Genomic DNA, 22,755 nt, shown 5'->3' on the forward strand with positions numbered 1-22,755 from the left:
CGTTCTGATCCCCTTTGGCCACCTCGGCCGTAAGGTCAGGATCTGGGAGAGAAATCCTGGGCCCTGATGCGTCTCCTTTGGATCAGTCCATGAAACCATATTTGCAAGAGACTCTTTTTTCACGAGGATGGTCCCTTTAAATGCAACAATGGTGTCCAAATCTTTTTCTTTCCAAAGAGACTCCCATCCCCAACCAAAAAATCTGAGTGGTGTAAGGCCTGGAATTCTCTCCTTCAACTTCTCTGCCTCTCCAACTGTCTCCTTCAAGTCACTCCACAAAAACATATTTATTTGATCAAGATTATAGTCATCTGTCCTACGAGGTGACTCTGTCAAATCTTCCTTGGTAACCCTCCTGTGAAGCATTTTAATATGTTTTACTATGTTATGGATGCTATGTAAATGCAGCTCATTGTAACAAGCATTGGGATTGCGACAGCATTATGTAGCTGTTATGTCAGTAAAGGCCAGCGGAGGGTGTGCTTGGTCAGTGTAAAGATACAGTAAGATGTCTCACACCACCAGGTTGAAGACCAACAGGTGTATTTGGAATCATGCGCTTTCGGAGTGCTGTTCCTTCATCAGGTGAGTGTAAAGGTAGAGGAACAGGAGGGTTTTGAGGATCTTGTTTGAGAGCACAGGTATCTCACGAGGTTTCATGCTGATAATGGAAGCTGGAAAATGCCTGGAAAACATTAACAATGTTGTATTTCAGAAGTTGCAAAGCAATGCCTCACATTCTCCAAATTTGTCACTGATGCAGAGCATTTACCAGTGCACCCACCTTATGTAGTGTGCAATGGCTCAATCTGACTGAAGGGGGAAAAAATCTGGCTTCTCCAGGAATAGCTTAGGGAGGGAATTCCAGAACGTAAGGTCCAGGATCCTCAGTGCCTCTGAGGAAGGAACAACCCCAGTAAAATATGGGAGGCCCTATGATGCGGAATTTCTTTGAATAATGTTCTACATAGAAGCCCAGTCATTACGACGGCTTGGTGGCACAGTGGTTACCACTGCTGCCTCACAGCGCCAGGGACTCGGGTTTGATTCCAGTCTTGGGTCACTGTCTCTGTGGAGTTTGCACATTCTCCCCGTGTCTGTGTGGGTTTCCTCCAGGTGCTCTGATTGCCTCCCACAGTCCAAAGATGTACGGGTTCGGTGGATTGGCCGTGTTAAATTGCTCCTCGTGCCAGGGGATTAACAGTAAATATGTGGGTTTATGGGAACAGGGCCTGGGTGGGATTGTAGTTGGTGCAGATTAGATGGGCCGAATGGCCTTCTTCTGCACTTTAGGGATTCTATGATTAAAATCAAAACTGCAAGGATTCAAGGGCCCCCCAGCAAATAGGTAAGAAACTGGTTGAAGGCCAGGAAACAAGGAGTAATGGTGAGAGGAGATATGTCATGGTGGGGAGAAATGCTGAGTGATGCACCTCAAGGGTCAGTGCGAGTACCTGGGGCAGAATTCTCCATTTCTGAAACCAAGGGTGGAATTCTCCCAAGCCGCCTGTGGCAGGATTGATGGTGGGCTGTGCGGAGAATGTGGCAAAAGCCAAAGGTCTGGACTCTCCAATCTCCACCGTGGCTCGGATTCTCCAGTCCTGCTGCTGTGAATGGAGAATTTGGCTGAGTGTCAAATTCCCCATTCTCACTGGCAGTGGGAGCGGGACGTGAATAGCCAGATAAATTTGGCCAAAAGGTTGGAAACCCATTTGAAATATGGTGCCACCTATGGGATGGATGTTGGGACTGGTACCTAATGGAATTCCCATTTGACAGGCACTCCATGCACATTGGGACTGGCACTTAATAGCTACAGGACTGAAAGTAACACTGAATGTGAAAAGGGACAGGGATGATTTGGAGTTGCCGGCGTTGGACTGGGGTGGGCACATAAGTTGTCTAACAACACCAGGTTAAAGTCCAACACGTTTATTTTGTAGCACGAGCTTTCGGAGCACTGTCCCTTCATCAGGTGAGTGCAGGATTTGTTTCACAAACAGGGCACATATCGACACAAACTGTGTTACAGGATCATGGTTGGAATGCGAGTCTTAACAGGTAATCAAGTCTTTACAGGTGCAGACAATGTGAGTGGAGAGAAGGTAAAGCAAAGGTTAAAGAGGTGTGAATTTTCTCCAGCCGGGACAGTTTGTGAGATTTTGCAACCCCTGGCATGTCGTGGGGGCAGAAACAGATACTCGTATTGATTTCTTTTTAAGGTCGAATGGAAGTACCAATAACCAGGTGTAACACTGGAAAACAGTCAACTCCTCCACAGAGCAGTAAATTTAACAAGGTGTCAAAATCCCAGCTCTATCCAATGTTGCTCAATTGCCTCATCAATTGCTTATTCATTGACATTAACAACTGCAGACACTCCACCGAGGACGGTCTAATGAGGTGTGAAATGGTCGTCAAACACTTTAGCTGCTAAACAGCTAAAAACGTTTGGCTCCTTTCTGGCCGGTTCACTCAGGTGGTTAGAGGGTGGCACGAATAACACCAAGGCCGCAGGTTCGATCCCCATATGGGCCAAAGTGTTGATGTATGTATGGCTCCTGTTGCATCCAGGTCCAATACCTTTGCTCGGTAAGAAGTCTCACAACACCAGGTTAAAGTCCAACAGGTTGATTTGGAATCACCAGCTTTCGGAGCACTGCCACAGTGAGCCGATCCACGCCACGGTGAGCTACGGGCAGCCCTCCTCGAGGTCAGTGGCGATGACATTTTCTGCATTATCCGATCAGGTGTGGTGCTGGCATCAGATAATGACCATGAAAAGTTGTCACTTTGCTGTAAAAACCCAACCTAATGTCCTTCAGAGTAAGGAAGCAATGCCCTTACACAGTCCCGAATCCAAAGCGTTGGAGTTGACACCTAATACTCGGGACACGCAATGCTGGGGCATAAATTCTGCCCTGTCACTGCTACCCACATCCCTGGCAAGGAAAAGGTGTTATCAGTACATCGTCATTAATGCACCCTGTCCAATAACTTTAGGGTGGCATGGTGCGACACAGTGGTTAGCACTGCTGCCTCACAGAGCCAAGGACTTGGATTTGATTCCCGGCTTGGGTGACTGTCTGTGCGGAGTCTGCGCGTTCTCCCAATGTCTGCCTGGGTTTCCTTACAGTTTCTTTCCACAGTCTGAAAGACGTGCTGGTTAGGTGCATCGGTCATGCTAAATTCTCCCTCAGTGTACCCGATCAGGCGCTGGAGTGTGGCCACTCGGGGATTTTCACAGTAACTTCATTGCAGTGTTAATGTCAGCTTAGTTGTGACACTAATTAATGAACTTTAAATTCTTCACCTCGCCGACTTGTTTACCTGAAGTTGATGGCAAGCAAATCTATCCAAGGTTGCAATTTGTTCTGCTGGCATCACCAATGTGAAGTCTATTAAAATATATCCCACAAAATGGAAGTGATGTTGACAGTAGTTTTCTCTTAACTTCAATTTGCTTTATTTATCTGATAATTTAATCTTTTAAACAGTTGATTCTAATCTTTGTTGAGTTATTTTCTTTCCTCAGTTCCAATTATTAGTTAATTTGTTTGGGAATAATGTCGGGGGAGCTCTGCGACTGACTTGCTCTTGCACTTCAAAGAGGACAAAGAAGGCTGTTTGTATTTTGTATAGAGATAAATAACAAATAATACTGAAGATAATTTTCCAATTGGTGTGAACATGATGATGATGTAGAGAAAGTGAAAATAGAAACAAGGAAGAGATGCAGCAGTGTGACTCTTATTAGGCCTCAGCGTAACTGGGATCAAAGACAATGGCTCAGGTGATAGGAGGAAGGAAGTTAGGTAAATAATGTTTGCTTCAGTCATTGTTTTTATGCTGATGTTTGATGTAGGCATGATCTGTTTCCTCTGATTGAGGAGTGACTGATAAGGAGGTCTTCAATTGAAAGTTTGCATTATAGTGAAAAGAGAGAGGGGGCGGTGGTTAGAAAAAATATCTTTACTCAGATACATTGGCCGGAGTTTCACCGGCACGCCCGTCCCAATTCGGCGGTGGGCGCAACTGGAGAACGGCATTCTCTGTTGGCCTCGAGCAGGATCGGACGAACGCTGTGCAGATAAAATTCCGCCCAATGAATCTACAGTGCAGAAGGAGGCCATTTGGCCCATTGAACCTGCACCGATAACAATCCCACCCAGGGCCCATCCCCGTAACCACACGTATTTACAGTCCTAATCCCCCTGACACTGAGGGACAACTTAGCACAGCCAATCAACCCAACCCACACATCTTTGGACAAGTGCCCGAAGGAAACCCATGCAGACACGGGGAGAATGTGCAAACTCCACACAGACAGTGACCCGAGGCCGGAATTGAACCCAGGTCCCTTGCGCTTTAAGGCAGCAGCGCTAACCACTGCGCCACCGTGATGCTCAAGGTTTTTGGAATGTTTTGATGCACAGAACCGTTCAGGTAGAGATCGCTGCATTGTTTGAAGGAAAATTAGATAAATATGTGAAGCAGAGGAAGGTGCAGGCTGAATGGAGAATGCAGGGGAAGTAGAATTAGCTTTAGCAAAGAGCTAGCATTGATACAATTGGACGAATGGCATCTCCCTGCGCTGTGAGTTATGGTCCTGGAATAGAATTTGTTATCGGAGAGCCTGGAACTCATATTCATGGTCCTGAACTTATACCTTCAATTTTTCATCATCTCGAAGTAAGTTGTTGAAAATGCTCTTTGATATTTCAGCTCAAGGTTTCATTATCTCATCAGATACTGCTCTGGTTTGGGAATGGATGGAGTTAGAGAGGAAAGGAGATTGTGCGGTCCCATTTGTTAATACATTGCCCTTTAATTTCTGAAGCCCAGATTATGGGATGAAAATCTATCACCGTTAATGGGCGTTGAGAATCCTAAATTAACTGATTGAGTTTCCAATCAACTTTCAATGGGCATGACACCAAGAATACTGTCTCTAAATGCATTCATCAAATTGTAATCTTATTAGGGAAGTGATGCACATCAATTTAGACACGAGGCTCGAGGCTTCAGTAAATGAAGGCTTTTATTTACTATTAATGAAGCTTTCAGAACGTATGTACACTATCCCAGACTGAAGGGGTCCCGGCCAGAGCAGGGACTCTTATACCTCTCCCAGGAGGCGGAGCCCGACTGGGATGTGCCACAACAGTAACATACACAGGTGTAACAACCCCACCCTACCCTAACAGCAACAATAGCACAATCCAACAGTAACATATGGACATCCTTGTAGTCCTCAGCACTATCCAGTGGGAACCAACGATGGTTCACCACATTCACCCCTCCTTTGAAAACAAAGGCCGGCGGGGTACAAAAACCAGAGTAAAATGTCAGCAGTCTATAAGTTCAGACGGTCAGGGGGACCGCACCGTCGTTGTGACCTCCTCAATACCGGCGGTGACACCGAACTAGGCACTTGCGGTGGCGTTCTCCCCAAAACGGCGTCCAGCTGTTCTTCCACGGACTCAGAGGCCGGTTGACCCTGGGGTGCCGGTGGTGCAGGGGATCCTGACACGCCCTGCAGTGGCGACCATCTTCTGGGCTCAGGCAAGCTGTACATGGGAGTAAAATTGTTAAGCAATGGTCCCGATGCTGCCCGCCCCGTGTCCGGGGAAGAAATGAGAGATAATGGGTTTGTTACTGGGGGTATGGGAGCGACAGGGGTTGCTACGTCCCCTGCTGGCGCCAGATCTCGGATCGAGACCGTGTCCTCTCGCCCGTCAGGGTATGCCAGATAGGCATACTGATGGTTGGCGTGGAGGAGATGGACCTGTTCGACCAAGGGGACGGGCTTGCGGGCCCTTACATGTCGCCGCAGGAGGACGGGTCCTGGGTACGTCAACCAAGACGGTAAAGATATCCCCGAGGAAGACTTCCGAGGGAATGAGAACATCCACTCGTGGGGAGTAGCATTGGTTGCCGTACACAAGAGGGAGCGAATAGAGTGAAGCGCATCAGGGAGGACCTCCTGCCAACGGGAGACTGGAAGACCTTTGGATTTCAACGCCAATAAGACAGCCTTCCAGACGGTAGCATTCTCTCGTTCCACCTGTCCATTACCCCGAGGGTTATAACTCGTGGTCCTCCGAGAGGCAATCCCGTATGAGAGCAGGAATTGCCTCAAGTCATCGCTCATGAACGACGAGCCCCTGTCGCTATGGATGTAGCTGGGGTACCCGAACATGGTAAAAAGATCACGGAATGCCTTGATCACCGTGGCAGCAGATGTATCCGAGCAGGGAACAACAAAAGGGAACCGGGAGTACTCATCGATGATGTTTAGAAAGTACACGTTCCGATCTGTTGAGGGAAGGGGGCCCTTAAAATCAACACTCAGTCTCTCGAAGGGACGAGTGGCCTTGACCAAATGTGCCCGGTCAGGTCGGTAAAAGTGCGGTTTGCATTCCGCGCAAATCCGACAGCTCCTTGTTACCGACCTGACGTCCTCCACCGAGTATGGCAGGTTGCGCGCTTTTACAAAGTGGTAGAGCCGAGTGACCCCAGGATGGCACAGATCATTATGGAGGGCGTTCAAACGATCCTCCTGAATACTAGCGCATGTTCCATGTGAGAGAGCATCTGAGGGCTCATTGAGTTTCCCTGGACGATACATGATATCGTAGTTATAGGTGGAGAGTTCAATTCTCCACCGCAAGAGCTTGTCGTTCTTGATCTTGCCCCTCTGCGTGTTGTTAAACATGAACGCCACGGACCGCTGGTGCGTGATCAGGGTGAACCGTTTTCCCGCCAAGAAATGGCGCCATGTCTGACGGCCTCCACAATGGCCTGGGCCTCCTTTTCCACCGCTGAATGCCGAATTTCGGGGCCTTGGATGGTGCGGGAAAAAAATGCGACGGGCTTGCCCGCCTGGTTAAGTGCGGCGGCCAGGCCGAAATCAGATGCATCGCTTTCCATCTGAAAGGGGATGGACTCGTCTACCGCGTGCATCGTAGCTTTCGCGATGTCGCCTTTCAATTTCTTGAAGGCCAATTGGGCCTCTGGCGTTAGGGGAAAAGTCGTGGACTTACTAAGCGGACGGGCTTTGTCCGTGTAGTTGGGAACCCACTGCGCATAATATGAGAAGAAGCCTTGGCATCTTCTCAGTGCTTTTGCACTAGCAGGCAAGGGAAGTTCAGCAAGGGGGCGCATACGGTCTGGATCAGGGCCAATGACCCCGTTTTCCACCACGTATCCCAGGATGGCTAAACGGCGCGTACGGAACACACACTTCTCTCTGTTGTAGGTCAAGTTCAGGAGAGATGCAGTGCGTAAGAAGTTCTGGAGGTTTGTGTCATGGTCCTGCTGATCATGGCCCCAGACGGTGACATTATCCAGGTCCGGGAAGGTAGCCCGCAGCCTGTTCTGGTCCACCATTCGGTCCATAGCACGCTGGAAGACCGAGACCCCATTGGTGACACCTAAGAAAATGGTACAAGCGACCATCCGCCTCAAAATACGTGTATTGTCGGTCCTCTGGGCGAATGGGGAGTTGATGGTAGGCGGACTTGAGGTCTATGGCGGAGAACACCCGGTCCTGCGCAATCTGATTGACCATATCAGATATGCGCGGGAGGGGATACGCATCCAGCTGCGTATATCGGTTAATGGTCTGACTGTAGTCAATGACCATCCGGGGTTTGTTCCCGCTCTTGACTACCACATCCTGTGCTCTCCACGGACTAACACTAGGTTGTATGATCCCTTCTTTGAGGAGCCGCTGAACCTCAGATCTAATGAAGATCCGATCCTCAGTGCTGTAACGCCTACATTTAATAGCGATGGGCTTGCAGCCTGGTACCAGATTCTGAAATAAGGAGGGTGTGGTAATCTTTAACGTCGAGAGGTTGCAGGGAATTTGGAGACTGCTGCTGTTCTCCCACTGCCAGCGAAGGGAGTGGCCCACCGTACTGTAGGATTACACTCCTCAAGTGGACCATGAAGTTTAGTCTGCGAAGTATTGGCGCGCAACGATACGGCAACACAAGGAGCTTGAAGCGCTCGTAAACTGTGCTTTGTACTTTCAAGGTAACCACGCAACTCCCTAGCACGGCAACAGACCGGGACCTTGATGCCAGAGATTGTCTGTTTGGCAGTTTGAATCTGGAGTCCACACCTCTTCACAGTGTCTGGGTGGATAAAGCTCTCAGTGCTCCCGCTGTCAAACAGACAATAAAGCACATGATTGTTTACCTGGATATCCATCATTGAACGATCGAGCCTATGAGGCTTGGCCTGGTCCAGGATGATTGACGCCACCGTTGGTTCATGAAGGCCACTGCAGGCAGCTGAAATCGATGCGGAGGACCCCTGCTGGTCGTTCGTGGTCAGTGTCGACCAACATGGCTGCCCCATGAATCGCACGTGGGTGAGGGCGCCAAACTCAGCGACCCCTGGTGGTCATACTCCTCCGACTCCGTCGACCGTAATGGCGTCGTCCTGGACTCGCACGTGGACGAACCCCGCGACGACTTCGACGATGATGATGATGATTCAAGCTCCGAAGAATCGCAGGCCGCACTGCCGTTCCTGGGTTTCGATCGGCACACCTTTGCATAATGCCCTTTTTTACCGCATGCGGTGCAGATTACCGCTTTAGCGGGACACTTTTGTCGGGGATGTTTTGCTCCTCCATAGAAATAGCACCGCGGGCCGCATGGGGCTGCAGCTGTCGTCTGGCCCGAATGGGAGCACGCCATAACACAGCACTTCGAGCCCGAGGGGCGAGGAGGGATTTGCGACTGCTCCTGCCACGTTGTCTCCACGTGGTCCTCTGGATATAAGACTAAGCTCTTTGAAGCCGACTCGAGCATTTCTGCTAATTCGATGGCCTGGGTAAGGTTAAGGTTACCCTTTTCCAGCAGTTTGAGACGGATGTATGATGATCCGACCCCAGCCACAAACGCATCTCGGGCGAGGTCGTAAATGCTCTGCTCAGCCGACAGAGCTTTGCAGTCACAGCCCCTGGCTAGCTGTAAGAGCTCATTGGCATAGTCCTCCATCGTTTCGCCTGACTGCCGTCGTCGTGTGGCTAGGAGGTAACGAGCGTGTATCTCGTTAGATGGTTTTGAATAGCGCTTCTTTAGAAGCTTGAGGGTTTGAGGGTAATTAGTGGCCGCACGGATCGCGAGGTAGACTGTGTCGCTTACCCTCACCTGGAAGACCCGGAGTCTGTCATCATCTGTAGTGACCGCTGCGGAGGCTGCTAAGTAATCTTCGAAACACTTCAGCCAGTGGTCGAAGGTGTTAGAAGCGCCCACCGCACGTGGATCTAGCGTCAGACGTTCTGGCTTGAGAATTTGCTCCATACTCTCCTTTATTTTTTTTTCCCGTCGAGAGTTTAATAATCGTAAATAAAATTGATGCCCATCAATTTAGACATGAGGCTCGAGGCTTCAGTAAATGAAGGCTTTTATTTACTATCAATAAAGCTATCAGAACTTATGGACACTATCCCAGACTGAAGGGGTCCCGGCCAGAGCAGGGATTCTTATACCTCTCCCAGGAGGCGGAGCCCGACTGGAATGTGCCACAACAGTAACATACACAGGTGTAAAAACCCCACCCTAACCCAACAGCAACAATAGCACAATCCAACAGTAACATATGTCCATCCTTGTAGTCCTGGCCAGCCCCTGGCTCAGCACTATCCAGTGGGAACCAACGATGGTTCACCACCGGAAGTCCACAATAATAGATGTTTTGAAAGTGGAAACTAATCACACCACTGAACATGGGATGAGAATGGAAGGATGATATTAATTGAAGGCAGATTGGAGAGAGCTTTGCTGTACATATGCCTTATTATACTGTTGAAAAGGAAGTTCTGGACACAGCAACAACTGCCCAGCTTATTTCCCAAGTACTAACAACCCTCCTCTTGTACATATCAGTTTCAAAGAAAAGAAAACTTGCTTATATATTATCCTTTTGTATGACTTTGGAATTGAATCTATAGGAGCAGCACGGTGACACAGTGGTTAGCACTGCTGCCTCACAGCTCCAGTGATCCGGGTTTGATTCCCGGCTTGGGTGGCCGTCTGTGTGAAATTTGCACGTTCTCCCCGTGTCTGCATGGGTTTCCTCCGGCTGCTCCGGTTTCCTCCCACAGTCCAAAGATGTGGGGGTCAGGTTGATGGGCCACGCTAAATTGCCCAAAGTGTCCAGGGATGTGTAGGTTAGAGGGATTAGCGGGGTAAATGTATGGGGTTGTGGGGATAGGGCCTGGGGTGGGATTCTTGTCAGTGCAGACTCGATGGGCTGAATGGCCTCCTTCTGCACTGTGGAGATTCTATGATAATCATCGAACCTCGAGGCATGAATGTTGCAGCTGACTGGAAGAAAATGCATTACTCAGAGTTGGCCATGTTCTCCCATTCGAAAGAAATAAAATTAATCAGCAGTTTTAAAAAATAGTTAATCAGAGTTTGAGCAAAATGTTAGCGTTCGCTTTTTGTCAAGTTTTAAAGTTTATTTATTAGTATCATCAGTAGGCTCACATTAACACTGCAATGAAGTTACTGTGAAAATCCCCTGGTCGCCACACTCCGGCGCTTGTTCGAGTTACACTGAGGGAGAATTTAGCATGGCCAATGCACCCTAACCAGCACATCTTTCAGACTGTGGGAGGAAACCGGAGCACCCAGAGGAAACTCACACAGACACAGGGAGACTCTGTACAGACAGTAACCCAAGCCGGGAATCGAACCTGGGTCTCTGGCGCTGTGAGGCAGCAGTGCGAACCACTGTGCCACCGTGCAGTGGCAGGTTATATTTTAGAACTGATCTTTCTGGGGCTACACACCTTGTGCCACTTTGGCAACATCAAAATTCAACTAAAACGGCAACTGATTCCTTTAAGAGATGACACTATACTATCCAGTAAGAAGTCTCACAGCACCAGGTTAAAGTCCAACAGTTTTATTTGGAATCATCAGCTTTCGGAGCACTGCTCCTTCATCACCTGATTAACATTAACCTGGCGTTGTGAGACTTCTTACCCGACCCGCCCCAGTCCAACGCCGGCATCTCCACATCATGGCTATCATGCTCCTTAATCAGGTGACTCACCTGAGGAAGGAGCAGCGCTCCGAAAGCTCGTGACACCAAATAAACCTGTTGGACTTTAACCTGGTGTTGTGGGACTTCTCACTGAGATCAAAGCTTAGTGCAGTGGGTAAAATGGACTGACGTATGAGGAGAGATTGACTAGGTTAGGATTGTTTTCACTGGAGGTCAGATGAATGAGGGGGGATCTCATAGAGACTTATAAAATTCTAACAGGACTAGACAGGGTGGATGCAAGGAGAATGTTCCTGATGGTGGGAGTGTCTAGAACTAGGGGTCACAGTCTGAGCATTCGGGGTCGACCATTTAGGACGAAACGAGGAGACATTTCTTCACCCAAAGAATGGTGAGCCCTTTGGAATTCATTACCGCGGGAAGTAGTTGATGCCAAAACATTGAATGCATTCAAGAGGTGACTCGATCTAGCACTTGGGACGAATGGGATAAAAAGGTTATGGGGAGAAAGCAGGATCAGGCTATGGAGTTGGACAATCAGCCATGGTCACAATGAATGGCGGAGCAGGCTCGAAAGGCCAAATGGACTCCTCCTGTCTTACCTTAAATGCATTGTACTGTGATGGTTTTGTTCAGTCTCTTTTACTACACCATTGTCATTGTGCCAAGAGGAGATGATTAAACAATTGGATTCAACCCTGAATTTCAGCTTTGGAATTGTTTGTGTTTACAGCAAAATGTTTTTTTTTAAAGCCTTTATTGTGAGTTTTGACATAGGTTATGAAGCTAGTCTAGCTCTAAATATAACAAATGATAGTAAAAGCATTTACAAATATATAAAAAGGAATAGAGTGGCTCGAGTGAACGTTGGACCCTTGGAGGACGAGAGGGGGGATTTAATAGTGGGAAATGAGGAAATGGCTGAAATTTTAAATCAGTTTTTTGTGTCGGTCTTCACGGTGGAAGACACAAATAGTTTACCGAATATTAACAATAGAGGCTTGGTAGGAGGAGCGGTACTCAATACAATTAATGTTACCAGGGAGGCAGTGCTTGGTAGACGAACGGGACTGAAGGTGGACAAATGCAAGGTTATTCACTTTGGAGGAAATAATAGCAAATTGGATTATTATCCAAATGGAAAAAAATTACAACATGATACTGTGCAAAGGGACCTGGGGGTCCTTGTGCATGAGACGCAAAAACCCAGTCTGCAGGTGCAACAGGTGATCAAGAAGGCAACTGGGATGTTGGCCTTTATCGCAAGGGGGATAGAATATAAAAGCAGAGATGTCTTGCTGCATCTGTACAGGGCATTGGTGAGGCCGCAGCTAGAATACTGTGTGCAGTATTGGTCCCCTTATTTGCCGAAGGATATATTGGCCTTGGAGGGAGTGCAGAGAAGGTTCACCAGTTTGATACCAGAGATGAGGGGTGTTGATTATGAGGAGAGACTGAGCAGATTGGGTTTGTATTCGTTGGAATTTAGAAGGCTGAGGTGGGATCTTATAGAGACCTATAAGGTAATGAAGGGGCTGGATAGGGTAGAGGTGGAGAGATTCTTTCCACTTAGAAAGGAAGCTAAACTGGAGAGCACAGCCTCAAAATAAAGGGGGGTCAGTTTAGGACAGAGTTGAGGAGGAACTTCTTCTCTCAGAGGGTGTTGAATTTCTGGAATTCTCTGCCCACTGAAGTGGTGGAGGCTACCTCGTTGAATATGTTTAAATCACGGTTAGATGGATTCCTGATCGGTAAGGGAATTAGCGGTTATAGGGATCAGGCGGGTAAGTGGAACTGATCCACTTCAGATCAGCCATGATCTTATTGAATGGCGGGGGAGGCTCGAGGGCCTAGATGGCCTACTCCTGCTCCTATTTCTTATGTTCTAATGTTCTCCCCATGCAGTTCCCACCCAAAAAACAACCAACTTCAACAGCCACCTTGCTGAATTACAATAGAGTCCAGTCTAAGTTTCATTTCAGCATGTTCCACTATCGTTTCCTCCACAGCGTTGTCAGTTATAAATCGGAACACTCTTGACTACTTTTGTTTGACCAATTCTGTGGGCGCGATCCTAAAAAAGAACACAATTCAAGTTACATGGCTGATCCACACAATCAAGAAACAATTTCAATTAACATTCCTCTGCATTCAGCTGTAAAAACAGCACATTCATATATTTTCCAGCAAACATTCTTTCTATAATAAGAAATCCAAGAAGTTCAAACAAAAACTCTGATTATCAAAACCTTGATGTGGGCATCCCGGCGTTGGACTGGGGTAAACACAGTAAGAAGTTTAACAACACCAGGTTGAAGTCCAACAGGTTTATTTGGTAGCAAAAGTCACACAAGCTTTCGGAGCTCCAAGCCCCTTCTTCAGGTGAGTGGGAATTCTGTTCACAAACAGGGCATATAAAGACACAGACTCAAACTACATGAATAATGGTTGGAATGCGAATACTTACAGCTAATCAAGTCTTTAAGATACAAATAACGTGAGTGGAGAGAGCATCAAGACAGGCTAAAGAGATGTGTCTTGTTTCCAGACAGTGAGACTCTGCAGGTCCAGGCAAGCTGTGGGGGTTACAGATAATGTGACATGAACCCAATATCCCGGTTGAGGCCGTCCTCATGTGTGCGGAACTTGGCTATCAGTTTCTGCTCAGTGACTCTGCGCCGTCGTGTCTCGTGATGCCATCTTGGAAAACGCTTACCCGAATATCAGAGGCCGAATGCCCGTGACCGCTTTAACCTGGTGTTGTTAAACTTCTTACTGTATCAAAACCTGAACATGGGGATAGGGAATAAATCAACTTCCTAGAAATCTGCAAACTGATCATAAGCTAGCAAAGATATGATGTCTGGATGTCTGGATGGAACCAAAAGAGATGGAGGAGATACTAAATGGATTTTTCTTTTGCATCCGTATTTACTGAGGAAACGGGCATGGAGTCTACGGAAATAGGGCAAACTGGTAGGGCGGTCATGGAACCTTCACAGATTAAAGGGGAAGAGTTGCTCGCTGTCTTGAGGCAAATCAGAGTTGATAAATCCCCAGAACCGGACAGGGTATTCCCACGGACTTTGAGGGAAGCTAGTGTTGAACTTGCAGGGGCCCTGGCAGACATATTTAAAATGTCAGTATTCACGGGGGAGGTGCCAGATGATTGGAGGGTGGCTCATGTGGTTCCGTTGTTTAAAAAAGGTTCCAAAAGAAATCCGGTCAATTATAGGTCAGTAAGTTTGACGTCGGTGGTGGGCAAGATATTGGAAGGTGTGATAAGGGATAGGATCTACAAATATTTGGATAGACAGGGACTTATTAGGGAGAGTCAACATGGCTTTGTGCGTGGTACATCATGTTTGACCAATCTATTAGAGTTTTTCGAGGAGGTTACCAGGAAAGTGGATGAAGGGAAGGCGGTGGATGTTGTCTACCTGGATTTCAGCAAGGCCTTTGACAAGGTCCCTCATGGGAGGTTAGTTCGGAAGGTTCCGTCGCTAGGTATACATGAGGAGGTAGTAAATTGGATTAGACACTGGCTCAATGGAAGAAGCCAGAGAGTGGTTGTGGAGGATTGCTTCTATGAGTGGAGGACTGTGACTAATGGTGTGCCACAGGGATCGGTGTTGGGTCTATTGTTGTTTGTCATCTATATCAATGATCTGTATGATAATGTGGTAAATTGGATCAGCAAGTTTGCTGATGATACAAAGATTGGAGGTGTAGTGGACATTGAGGAAGGTTTTCAAAGCTTGCAGAGGAATTTGGACCAACTAGAAAAATGGGCTGAAAAATGGCAAATGGAATTGAATGCAGACAAGTGTGAGATATTGCACTTTGGAAGGACAAACCAAAGAAGAACGTACAGGGTAAATGGTAGGACTCTGAAGAGTGCAGTTGAACAGAGGGATCTGGGAATACAGGTACAGAGTTCCCTAAAAGTGACGTCATAGGTGGATAGGGTCGTAAAGAGTGCCTTTGGTCCATTGGCCTTTTTACATCGGAGTATCGAGTATAAAAGTTGGAGTGTTATGGTAAGGTTATATAAGGCATTGGTGAGGCCGAATTTGGAGTATTGTGTACAGTTTTGGTCACCTAGTTACAGGAAGGATGTAAATAAGTTTGAAAGAGTGCAGAGAAGGTTCACAAGGATGTTGCCGGGACTTGAGAAGCTGAGTTACAGAGTGAGATTGAATATGTCGGGACTTTATTCCCTGGAGCGTAGAAGATTGAGGGGAGATTTGATAGAGGTGTATAAGATTTTGATGGGTATCGATCGAATGAATGCAAGCAGACTTTTTCCGCTGAGGCTCGGGGAGAAAAAAGCCAGAGGGTGAAAGGAGAAAAGTTTAAAGGGTATATTAGGGGGGGCTTCTTCACGCAGAGAGTGGTGGGAGTGTGGAATGAGCTGCCGGATAAAGTGGTAAATGCGGGGTCACTTTTAACATTTAAGAAAAACTTGGACGGGTTCATGGATGAGAGGGGTGTGGAGGGATATGGTCCAAGTGCAGGTCAGTGGGACTAGGCAAAAAATGGTTCGGCACAGACAAGAAAGGCCAAAAGGCCTGTTTCTCAGCTGTAATTTTCTTTGGTTCTATGGCTATCTCCTGCATGCTTGAACCCTCTCTAATCACTCAGTCAACATCAACAATTGATGCAGCAGGGGAAAACAAAGGAAGTACCTGGACCTATTTAATTATTTCTCAGATGCATTGATTGCAATCCAGTAGCTGGCTGGTGGATCAATGAAGCAATTGAGAAACTTGCCACTTCACACTGGAGGGGAATTAGAATCTCCACTGTGTTTGTGTGGATTGGAGTCAAGTACTGACAGATGCTCTTCCCTGAAGCATATTAGTGAACCAGCTGAACAATTGGGGAGCCCTGCTCCCTTTTGCTGCTCACTATATACTTTAATTCAAACTTCGCAAATGAGTGAGATTTGAATTCATAAGCCCTTGGTACACGAGGCAATCACGAAGCACTTATTAAAATCCGTGCATCAGTTGTTTTGTGTGAAATTGAATCACGGAAGGCAGTTCCTGACAGTGACACCTCAGCATGACTGAAACTTAAAATGGATTTCATTTCCAAACTCTCAATTGGATTTGGAAGTTAATTGGAGAGGAGAAACAAGATGCCCAGTCAGCTGAAATCATACCACGCCAATTCTGAAAACAACCGCACGCTCCATTCAAATAAAGAGAAGCAAACTGAAGGCCTTTGCTGAAATATTTCCACCTGTTCAGTAGAGTGGAGTTTTAAAGAAACCATGGGAGCAACACACGGAAGATTTGACGGGGTATCAGTGGCAGCAAAATACCAAGTGTCACTTGATCAGTGCACTTGGATGTTAAAACCAGCTACGTTAGTTATATAATCAACAGTACGTGGGTTTCAGAACACAAATACCTAATCGCTCAGTAACTTACCATAGCTTGGAGGTCTACCTGAGGGTTCCAGTCTGAGTCGTATGGGATTACTACATCTGCCGTGGCTAGATTTATACCAAGACCCCCAGCGCGTGTGCTTAACATGAAGATAAACTTTGAGCTCCCAGGGCTATTGAAAGCAGAAATAGAATCCTGGAGGGATGAGAGAGAAAAGTTAAGCCAGGATTGAACAAAGAATTGGACCAATCTTTTTACTAATTGTTGGAAAGTTTCATATTTAAAAATACAAATAGATGCTAGATTCAAATTGAATATTCATATTTCTTGTTTGAAAACCTTGAGTCAGTTTTGTAACCGTAAGTCTAGAATTCTAACTTAGATAATAGAGCCTCAGATCAATTTAAGAGGTGAGAACTTTCCTTAAACAAACTCAGTTTTGAAAGCACAGGGCAAGAAACATACTTGTCTCTCCTCATGCGGTGTCTGTCCATCCAGTCTACAATACTCGTAGTTTCTCCACATACAATAATCTTCCAAAATATCCAGCACCCTGGTCATCTGGCTGAAGATCAACACCCGAGAACCTGTGGAAAAGGAGATCATTCATCAAGGTGATCGGTTGATCGGTAGCCAAAAACACAGCGCAGATACACAAATGCTTCAAAAACCTACATCTCCTAATGTGGATAATGGAAACCAAATCTCAGTTGGAACAAGCAGGATGTAGAGTAATCTCGTAAACTAGTTTTAGTACAGGAGGCATAAATGAACACACATAACCAGCTCCAATTTTATAATTCATACAATGTGAACTGTCCATGTGACCCAGCTGCCTTGATTGATGGGAATGATTTCAAAGGGTTTATGTTCCAGGTGGATTCCAGATGGTGCTGCAGTTCGGGCAGCAAAAATTAAATCCTAATCATAAAATAGCTGCAATCCAAAATCATGTAATTATTCCATTCACCTTCTCCCAACACGTTAGCCCCCAATTTTCAGAATATTTGGCTCCTGTAACTATTCCCCCGGAAGGAGGATGGGGCCCATCAAGCATTGCAGAGGCCTGTGATCCAACTCTCCTCATGAAGAATATTTGATGCTAAATCGGCCAGTTTTTGGGAGCCCCCAGCCCCAGTGGATGGCGTGTGGCAGGCTAGAATGACTAAAACAGGATGCTATTTCAGAGCAAGGCACACTATTGTTTTAAACAGTCACTAAAACTTGTGAAAAAAAAGCTAAATAGATGGAAGCAAAGTTCTGGAAATACTCAGCAGGTCAGGCAACATCTGTGGAGAGGGGAGTTCTGAAGAGTCATAGTTGACCCTTCGCTGATGCTACCAGATTAGTTGAGTATTTTCAGCAGTTTTTAACTCATTAAAACCTGTGCTGATTTGTAACCCAAAACATCACAGCATGCAGTCTGCTGTACCTTGCTGCACAGGTCAAATGCTGCCATGGTGTCATCAGTGATCATTTTCAAATTCTTTTGCAGACATCGTCGTGGAAATCCTTGCATGCTTACGAAGGCTAAACATCACAAACCCCTTTCATTTACTAAAAATCCTGTTCTATTTTTGATCAGTCTGCAGCACAGGTACAGTACTGCTACAGAGCATGACAAAGTCTGACATCGGACTCGGAAATGCACAAATAACCATGCAGGCGGTTGTTTACAGCCAATCTATACACCAGGATGTTTGATTTTCCACTCCACCGGATTTCCTTATATATGGATCGGACTACACAGTAGTTTTTGTTCAATTCCTCCTTGTCTCCAGAGTCTCATGTACTTTGGTCATGGATTCGAGTTCGAGTGACTGGCATGCTATTTGAATTTCCAATCGAATCTGAATCCAAACCTACATCCTCCCAAAATAGGAACTTTAACATTAAGCTAATTCTTAATCCATTGAGACAATGTCATCTATTTCACAAAGCGTGAACTTTATTACTATATTTACTCTCTAATCACAGATTTGTTGAACATATTCTAAAAACCTAATTTGCATTGTGTTTTAGTTTGGTTATCTCCTCAAGGATATCTCAGTAAGCGTATTTGCCTGTCCTACTATAACTAAAACCATTGCTGATTCCAGTGTTTGTTGTATATTAATTTATAACACATTTTGGAATATTTTCAATTAATTTCCCTTTACGGCCTGACAATCGTTAATTTGGGCTTTATGCGTTATGTTCGCCACCCCCCACCCCGTCCGAGCTACTCTAGTATCCACGAAATAATCAAATCACTCCATGTCTCCTTCCTATAGAAAGATTGAAAGACAGAAAGGGAAACAAAAGCCTTGACCAGGCCTGCGGCTGACCTTGCTCCTTCACTTTCCGCAGCTGTCCAGTACCACCATTTTGCCACTGTTAACTACCAGGTGAGTGTCAGTGGTGTAAGGTGGGACAGGTTCAGCTCCGTCAAACAGATAGGGTTGGTTGCAGCACTTGCGCAGTTGCATCAGTCAATTCAATAGATGCATGTTGTCCATTTTCCCTGAGGAGTTCAGGATGTCAATATCCTTCATTAATGTCCTGGTGTACCTGTCAGCAAGGCCAGAATTAAAACTCATCAGACCAACTTGGAGATAAATTCATTTTTTTAATGGAGCTCAACAGAAAGCAATTAGAAACTAAAATGAATGCTTTGTTCTCTAGGTGCCTCGGACAAAGGCTAGGATCCACATTCCAACCACTCTCACCTACCAGGGAACAGGGTGCTCCATCTAAGCCTCACAGAGATAGAAACCCACATCTTATGACTAATACACACTCAACATTTTGTTCTTTGATATAAAGTATAATTCATTCAGGTGGCCAGGGTTTGAAGGGACGGGAATATTCATTTTCATGTCATTTGGATGCGAGCAATATGAAGTACTCTGGGAATAAGTATTTGTAACGGAGAAACAGGCCGTCTGGATCAACAATTCCAGATCAGTGTTCATGATAAGAGTCTCCTCACACCTTCGATTTCTTTTTCCATTCTATGTTTAACAAACTTCCCTAAAATGCATCAATGTCACGACTCTCCTTGTGGTAGTGAGTTCCACACTAACCACTCTGCCACTTTCGTTTTTTAATCTTCTCCTAAATTCCTGTTTGATTCATGAGTGACTATTTTATATTTATGGCAGCGATCCTGGCATCTCCGTGAGGCAATGACATTGTGTTACATCGGGTGCAGTCTCATTTTGAAGGGCTTTGCAGCGTTCTCCTTGACCAACTAGATAGACATGGTTAATAAGTTTGGAGGGGACACCTCACTAGTACCTGATCAGGTGGGTATCAATAATGGGCTGCATTGGGGTTTGAAAGAAGAAAGCCCAAAGATGAGAGCAAAGTAGTTTGAAAGCACTGTAATAATCACACTTGAATGGCAATCGTCCAGTCTGAATTCAATGATGATCTTCTGTTTCGGGCAAAATAATGGGAATGATTGAGGGAAGTTAGTATTCCAAACACAAAAATCTTACAGATCAGACGGAAGCAAGATGGTCAACAGTTGGGATTCAGCCTATTATTGGTGCATTGGGTAAAATCACACTCGCTTACACTGGTGAATCTATTCCCTCAGTTCTACAAATGCTCTAATTGTTGATTGAAGTGCAGGACAATTTCAATGAGTTGTTGCAAGATGATGCCATACTTCACAATGCAACACATTAAGATTCACAAGTTGTGCACTCACCATTCCCGTTGCATTTTGCTCAGGCCGACATACATTTTGAATTCCTTTTTTTGGCGGCAGGCTCTTTTCTACCTCAGCTTTAATATGTCGGAGGAGGAAGGGTCTCAATACCTAATTCAGGTGAGAATACATGCTTTTTACACACTGATGATGCCCAAGAAGGTCAAGCAATATAATGCAATGTTACAAAAGCTGCACTGCACAGTTCTGTGGACTGAAGCACAGGTTCAACAAAAACAGCTGAACAAGCCATGGGTTGAAGCGCATCTACAGGTGTGGGCTGAATGTTGACTTGATGTAAACACCTACAACTTCAGATTAGATTGTCAACACCTTTATTCAACAACATAACAGATCAGACCTTGGAATCCAGCCCTTTATGAGAAACAAATACAGTAACCTTAAATTCACTTTCCTCATTCCTCAAAATTGTACATTTCTACAACAACTTTAACATAGGTGGCATGGTGGCACAGTGGTTGGTACTCCTGTCTCACAGCGCCAGGGACAGAGGTTCAATTCTGGCCTCGGGTCACTCTCTGTGTGGAGTTTGTGCATTCTCCCCGTGTCTGCTCCGGTTTCCTCCCACATTCCAAAGATGTGCAGGTTAGTTTGATTGGCTATGCTAAATAAACCTTTGGTGTCAATGGGATTGGCGGGGTAAATATGTGGGGTTGGTGCAGACTTGATGGGCCAAATGGCCTCCTTCTGCACTGTAGGGATTCTATGATAATAAGATGTCTACAGGATCATCACGGGGCAATTATCAGACAGATTTGACACCGAGCTACCAAAAAACCCATTGAGAGGTGACCAAGGAGTTTTTAAAGCAGTGTCTTAAATCATCATCATAGAAACCCTACAGTGCAGAAGGAGGCCATTCGGCCCATCGAGTCTACAACGACCACAATCCCACCCAGGCCCTACCCCCTCATATTTTACCCACTAATCCACGCATCTCAGGACTCTAAGGGGCAATTTTTAACCTGGCCAATCAACCTAACCCGCACATCTTTGGACTGTGGGAGGAAACCGGAGCACCCAGAGGAAACCCACGCAGACACGAGGAGAATGTGCAAACTCCACACAGACAGTGACCCGAGCCGGGAATCGAACCCAGGACCCTGGAGCTGTGAAGCAGCAGTGCTAACCACTGTGCTACCGTGCCGCCCAATAAGGATGAGCTCGAGAGGCAGAGAGATTTAGGGAAAGAATTCCAGTGCTTTGGGCTAAACAGCTGAAGGTTGACCATCAGCGATGCACAAATGGAGCAGTGGACAGAACTTGGTTCATGTCAGCAGCAGTTCTGATGAATTGAATCTTCCACGTGGTGCACGTTGGGAGGCTGTTTAGGAAAACCTAGTGCTAATTAAGGGATTGAACGAGGGCGGGCGATATTATGGTGCTGGTATTGGTAGTATTGAGAATATGGGGTTGGAAATGTAGTTCAGGTTCAATTAGGATATCACAATTGCAAAGAGTTTGGTGAAGCCTCAGACAGACAGTAACCAGACAGAGGTTTGGAGTGAATGGTTAGGAAATGGAGCTTGTAGTGTGAACAGAAGAGGAGATAAATCCGAGTAATTGTAACCTACCATTCCTCCTCTCCCCCAACCCATTTCAGCTTCTCAAATAGGGGATAGACATTTACGCAAATAAAAATTATTCTATTTCCCTTACCCTGCACCTCCCAAGATGTGATAAAAACACTTTAATTTAGCAAGTCTTCCTGATCAGGAAGCAGTTCTACTAGAGATCCAGCATCAATTGAAATGTTCTTATCAAGGTCGGGATCAGCAATTGGAACAGCCCGTGGGGATTATGAATGGGCCTTGTTACCAAGGTCAACTGAGGAGTTCAATATATGGCGAAAGAAAAAATAATTGAGAGTAAATGAAGCTGAAGAAATCTCTCCCCCTTCACCATAGTGTGTAATATCTGAAGTGATTCAAATTATACAGGTCTGGGTAAAATGTCCACCCTAATTAAAAACACCTGTGGTAGTTGTCGACATCGAGTGAAAGGCAATAATTATCTATTCGTGTCATCAATTTCTAAGTTGCCTATTACAGCACCTTAAATGCCATGTTTCCTTCAAGCACTATTTACTGAATGCAAGAACAACTGGTAAATGTTCATTTAGCTTTGTGCCCTTTAACATTTCTAATCCATTCTAAGTGGGATGCAGCTGGACTGGGCAGAAACCATTTTCGTTACACGAATAGAGCCACCACTTAATTCTAGTGGATCGCAGGTAAGTCATGTCTGCATGAAGTGGTGGCAACTAGAAAATGCTGGAATCCATCATTAAAGAAGAAATAGCAGGCCATCTGGATAAGAATAGTTCGATTAAGCAGACGCAGCATGGATTCATGAGGGGAAAGTCGTGCTTGACGAACTTGTTGGATTTTTATGAAGATGTGAAGAGTGCGGTTGACGGAGGGGAACCGGTGGATGCGGTGTTTTTGGATTTCCAAAAGGTGTCTAATAAGGTGCCTCACAAAAGGTTGCTGAAGAAGATTGGGTCACACCGAGTTGGGGGTAGGGTGTGAGCGTGGATTGGGGATTGGCTATCCGACAGGAAGCAGAGAGTCGGAATAAATGGGTGCTTTTCTGGTTGGCGGA

General features: G+C 45.9%; 1 pseudogene; it reads right to left on the reverse strand.

Annotated features, from left to right (window-relative positions):
• LOC144482683 (SWI/SNF-related matrix-associated actin-dependent regulator of chromatin subfamily A member 5-like) overlaps window positions 1-22,755 on the reverse strand; it is a 108,247-nt pseudogene that overhangs the window by 79,629 nt on the left and 5,863 nt on the right.

This window comes from Mustelus asterias, unplaced genomic scaffold (assembly GCF_964213995.1).
Source record: "Mustelus asterias unplaced genomic scaffold, sMusAst1.hap1.1 HAP1_SCAFFOLD_36, whole genome shotgun sequence".
Taxonomy (NCBI): domain Eukaryota; kingdom Metazoa; phylum Chordata; class Chondrichthyes; order Carcharhiniformes; family Triakidae; genus Mustelus; species Mustelus asterias.